The 5,645-nt window shown below is 36.7% G+C and overlaps 1 non-coding gene across 1 annotated transcript; it reads right to left on the reverse strand.

The window, feature by feature from the left end:
• Positions 1 to 1,396: 1,396 nt before the first annotated feature.
• Positions 1,397 to 1,469, reverse strand: TRNAF-GAA (transfer RNA phenylalanine (anticodon GAA)). Its single transcript has one exon. It is a non-coding gene; the product is annotated as a tRNA-Phe (tRNA).
• Between the last annotated feature and the right edge of the window lie 4,176 nt (positions 1,470 to 5,645).

Consider the following 5,645-nt stretch of genomic DNA (forward strand, 5'->3'; position numbering starts at 1 on the left):
TGCCCTCGAGGTGAATTTCATGGAAACTCGTAGAATTTAAATCTTCACAAGTAGGATTAGAAGATTTAATCATCTACTTTCCTAACCAATCCTTCGTTAAGAAGCCAGAAATTTTGATTATTGATGAGCCTGTGGGATGGACAACTATTAGTGAAAAATAAGGTGAAAGGGGGATAACAAGAAGTATGTGATGGCTGGCAATAAATGAATTTAACTAAAAATAGAAACTTATATACCCAAACACCCAATTCAAAATGATTAAGAAAATTAAAGGAGAAAATAAAGAAATGAGAGATGAACTTAGAAGCACGATCGTAATCAATGGCTCAAAAGAAAATAGCAATGTTCTCTAACAAACTTCAATAGAATCATAATCATAATCACAAACATGTAGATTATAGTATTGCCCTTGGAGATCAAATACAGCACATGCGGTGTGTAAGAGGGATGGAGACACAGATTTACATGAAATTCAAAATAAAACATGGATAATTTCTAGTGTGAATTAACTTCAGTCGATTAATTAATTGTGATGTGATATTGGCACGACTCAATTGGATCATTGCGTTTTCTTTGAAGAAAATGCACATATTCCAATTGAGCCAATCCAACATCACACCCAAGCATCTGTGTGTGTGTGTCAATAGTATGACAATTATTCATTTGTCCATTAGAGAGATGCAATAGATAGATTTTAGTATACTCTTGGAGATAAAGGATTATGATCTATGACAGAACCACCATCACGTACATAGATAGAACATTTACCAAGAGACCAATACCATGGTTTGCAGAATGGGCACAAGCCCATGATGTCAATGTTAAGTCCCAAGTTCTCTTGAGACTTTTATGAGAGAGAGAGAGAGAGAGAGAGAGAGAGAGAGAGAGAGTAGTTCCATGAACAACTTATAAACTAATGGAGTAGGTTTAATGTGTGTGAGAGAAAATGAGAGAGTGAGACGTCTTTGTGTGATTTTCTTAAATAGAGAAAGATAAGTATTTCAACAACTTACAAGTTACAATTTAGTGTCCCCCCTTGTGTTGTGTGTGTGCACAGAGTGCATGCGCATTGCACCCAGTTGTGTGTTTGTGAATGCATCTTCTACGATTCAATTGTTTTTTAGGTTTCCCACCGCCAACATATTGTGGTGCTAAAAAAGAAGCATGTGTCTATGTGTGATGATTCCCACCAATATTTTAATATAATGTTCTCATGAAAAGGCTCTCATCCCAGATGTCCTGGAATGCAGTAAATCGGGATGTCGTTCAGTCTCTTGTCCCCAAGAGGATGGGTAATGTGCCTTCATGCAATGGTTGCTCCAATCCGATCTGGCCGGCAAGCAATCCCAGCTGGCAGAAAACAAGACAGCGTACATTGTTCTCTCTGTTAATAGTATGCCAAGAACCAGACTTGAACTGGTGACACGAGGATTTTCAGTCCTCTGCTCTACCAACTGAGCTATCCCGGCCCTTTAAAAGAATATGCTCGAAAAACAGAAGAAGGGAGACTTTTACTAGAATTTCCGTTCCGAACCTATGGGAATCACAACCCCAGCGACCGAGCCCGAAACGGGACAAAATCATGCTACAGTTGATGCCAGCAAATCAGATGTTATCGCTCGTCCCGATACCAGTCCTATTGGCAAAGATTTCTGCGAAGGTTAAGTCCGAAAGAAAGGCCACTGCCTCCGCCGAGCGGTAGAAAACTAGAATTTTCGATGAGAATTCCATCTACAAGGGCTCAATGGACCTTTTTAAGCTGCTATTGACTGAGAAAAGCAAAGATAGTATGAGGGACAAATTGATCGTTCAGTACAAGAAGAATAATAAGGAAATAATATGTGCCTTGTCGGCTCTTGACACCTATACCGTTGAAATATTAATCATCTATGTCTTAGGGCAATTCTCTAACAAACGGGGTATCCGCCTCATAGCCCTTTGGAATAAGCATGTGTAATCAAATGAAATAAAGGTAGGTGTGTGTGTGTGAGAGAGATGAGAGGATAGATAGACTGACTCAGAAATCTTCAACTTACAAAGTAACGTGGTTTCCTCGAGTGTTTAGAGTGGTGGTCAAGTGTTCTCTCCCTCTCTCAAGTAATCATGAATGTCAATTTAGGAGGTGAGGTCCCTCGTCTTATCATCGTCCCTCAACATACATATTCTGAATAAAGCTCATTACAATTACAAAGCTCTTTATAGTGTCTTGGAATGAAAGGCTAAAATTTGAGCCTATTATAATAAAGTCTTAGGGTTTTTTTTATATCTACCCACATGGCAGAGGGACACTTTTTAATATCAACCCTTAATTGAGGACGATATCTTTCCATATCTACCCACCAAGAGACTTTCATTCTTGCATTATGTAGGTGGCAATGCTAATAAAGAACCCATTTACTTCCAATCAAAAGAGCTTATGATCTATGTTTTTAGAGGTAGTTTTGGATATGAATGGAGTTTTATACACAAAAAAATGTCTTGAAAACCTAGTACACACACACACACACATATCAAAAAAACAATGTTTACATATTCGAGATAGGGGTAACTAGTTTGGAATGCTAGTATTATAGTTTCAAAAAGTAAGATTATAATCTACCTATTGTTATTGTTATTGTTAATATGTGTACGACGCTCCACGCGAAACTCTCATAATAACTAATATCCATACAATCAATGATACAACGGTGGGTTGCCTTACCCCATTATAGTCGAACACATCGAGTATCATGTGTATTGCTCCCTTAGATTGCCATAAGAATCAATGTTCAATCAATCCACAAAATCTTAATGATGGTGGTCTACATCACATGTCTTTTGTTTTAAAGTATGAACTCATTGAATACCAATTAAAAAAGACAATCAAAAGGAAACTTTTAAGCTCTTAGATGACGCAACTTCGAAGAAATATTGCGAATTTGGATGCATTACACTTACTTCATTTTGCTTTAGTACATACCTTATGTAATGGGATTATTATTTTTTGATGGCACTGATGAATCCTAAGTCAAGGGAAAAACAACGGATCAAGTTTCATGCCTTATATCACATATATTGAGAACAAAATTGTCGTCTTGTTCTGAAAAAATATCCAACTTCATATGTATTGTCAATATTAAGGTTCCTCGAAGCGGAACTACAAAATAAAGGATCCTCTTTCCCTAATAAACTTTTTAGCTTGATTTACTTATGTCAACTCCACAATCAGTCGACTATGTGCAATGTATTGAAACAATCGACAATCTCATCGTAGGAATTGAAAGTGATTTTTTTACAAGGTCCAATTCACCAATTTGGCTAGAAATTGAGATTTTAAGTAGTAACGTTGGAGCAATTTCTTGCCCCACCTTCTTGAAATGTGTTTTTGTTTATATTGAACATGATTTTAATGCACATGTCTAATTAAGAGAATTCCAAAGGTTGGGGGAATCCAAGCGTGGTCTGGATGAATGGGGCTACATAATGGAAGTTAAGACAAGAAAGTCTCTAGAAAAGGTTATCACTTCTCAACAAATTAGATGTATAAGGGAACTTAGAAGCAAAGATGGCAAAGTACATGTGGAATTTTTCGATTATCTAAGTCGCGATTTTCGGAGAACGAGGACATGCTTGCTCTCTGAAGACTTGATCCTGGATAACTGAAATTAAGTACCAAATTAAGCTCTACTCATCGATCGTGCAACATACATACATACATACTTCTGATAACCTTACAAAAATAACAACAATTCATATACATATTTTGTTGTTAAAACGTTTTTCAACGTTTTGTTTTATGTGATTCTTGAGTAGGTAGGGGCATATATATATATATGTATGTAAATTTGGAGCGAAGAATATTTGTATGTGTGTTGTGTGTATCCTAAATCTTGAAGGTGAAACATGATGAGCGCACGCCCGTGTTCGTGTTCGTGTTCGTGTGTCTTGCAGACCGCAGAGAGAAGATTTTATGAAATCGATGATGCAGAAGAGAAGTGAAAAAGCGCTCGTTTGACAGGTTTAGATCACCCCCCAACAGGTATGCCGCATGGTTCTTCTCTTCTAATTTAAATCTTCAGGAGGAGACCACCCCCACCCCCCATCCCCCGCCAAAAAGAAAAAAAAAAGGAAGTTTTACTATTTTCATGTGTCTGTATGTATAGATACACCTGTCTGTATACATACATACATACGTGTACATGCATATATATACATACACACATATACCCACATACATGTTTATACAACCACTCTTCCCTACGAGGTAGAAAATTGGCACAAAAACGGAGAGACCTTTAATCTTGATGATTTCCAGCATGATAATGAGCAAATCATTGGTATCCCATGATATTATCTGGGCTGGGATGGGAGCAGCTATGGTAGCAACTGAGACATGTATTCAATCAGTGATTAGTATCCAACAAAAATTGGGAGCTCTCAAAGAAAAGGTATACAAGACTGGCAGTGATGTCATCAAAACGGTTGGCGGAGCATGGATATAACCATTATTGGTAGTTTGAAGTGCAAGAATGGTTCCAATCACACGGTATAAGCATAACGCATTACCTCTATTCCAATATGGCTTGGATTGTCCACACTTGGACATGAACAAAGAGGAAAATATTAGCGTTTTCTGATCTGATCTGATATCATTATAGTGGATAGTAAAAATATGTTGATCATCCCCACAATCGGGGTAACTAGTTTGGATTGTCCACACTTGGACATGAACAAAGTGGAAAAGATTAGTGTTTTCTGATCTGATCTGATATCATTATAGTGGATAGTAAAAATATGTTGATCATCCCCACAATTACCCTCGACTAGGAAGATATAGCCCACTATAAGGCGCTCTTTCTACACATATTGCATGATGGATTTGTCAATAGTCTCTCTTATGTGGATACACGTCTATCTCATGCACTCCATTGTGTGATAGGGCAGTTCAATACCCCTACACATCAGCCAGAGATTAAGATAGGTACATATGCACGCAGATTGATGAAAGGACAGATGTACTAAATTTGCAATCAAGTTGTGGAATTAGAGGAACACTATGTTTGTCATTGTACTATTTTTTATGAAACAAGGTGGAGACACCATTACTACATGATGCTAACATGTATTCTAAATTCAAGAAGAATGCTTGCTTAGTTTTCAAATCACCCATATATGCTTGGGTTGAATTTGTCTCCTAATTACATGAAAATTAAAATTAAGCACATGAATACTTGAAAGAAGTATGTATGTGTTTGTGTAGGTTAATTTAGAATGATTAGGAAATCAGTTCACGACTTGATTACTAATTGCTCTCTAATTAGACTGAGCATGAAGCATTATTTGATTATCATGCATCTCATTTGACAGTGGTCATTATTTGCTTGAAATCTAAATTGTCTTTTCTTATTAGGTGTATTATCCGTAGTTATGATTTGTAAGCTCATTAGGTATATGATCTCAATATATATCATGTGTCCTATGTCGATCAAATGTTTTCTTAAAATATTTTTGATTTTAATTTTCACGTTATTAGGAACTCAAGGCTGACCAAGTATGTATAGGCCATTACATGTAAGCATATTTGCACAAATTTCCCTAATTGATTGTCAAAACTTTAATAGTGATTTTCCAGGTTTCTAAGCTTCATGTACATAGTTCCGGTTTAA

Source organism: Azolla caroliniana, unplaced genomic scaffold, assembly GCF_043228905.1.
Source record: "Azolla caroliniana isolate FFs.n. ecotype wild unplaced genomic scaffold, voAzoCaro1.0.p SCAF_1, whole genome shotgun sequence".
NCBI lineage: Eukaryota > Viridiplantae > Streptophyta > Polypodiopsida > Salviniales > Salviniaceae > Azolla > Azolla caroliniana.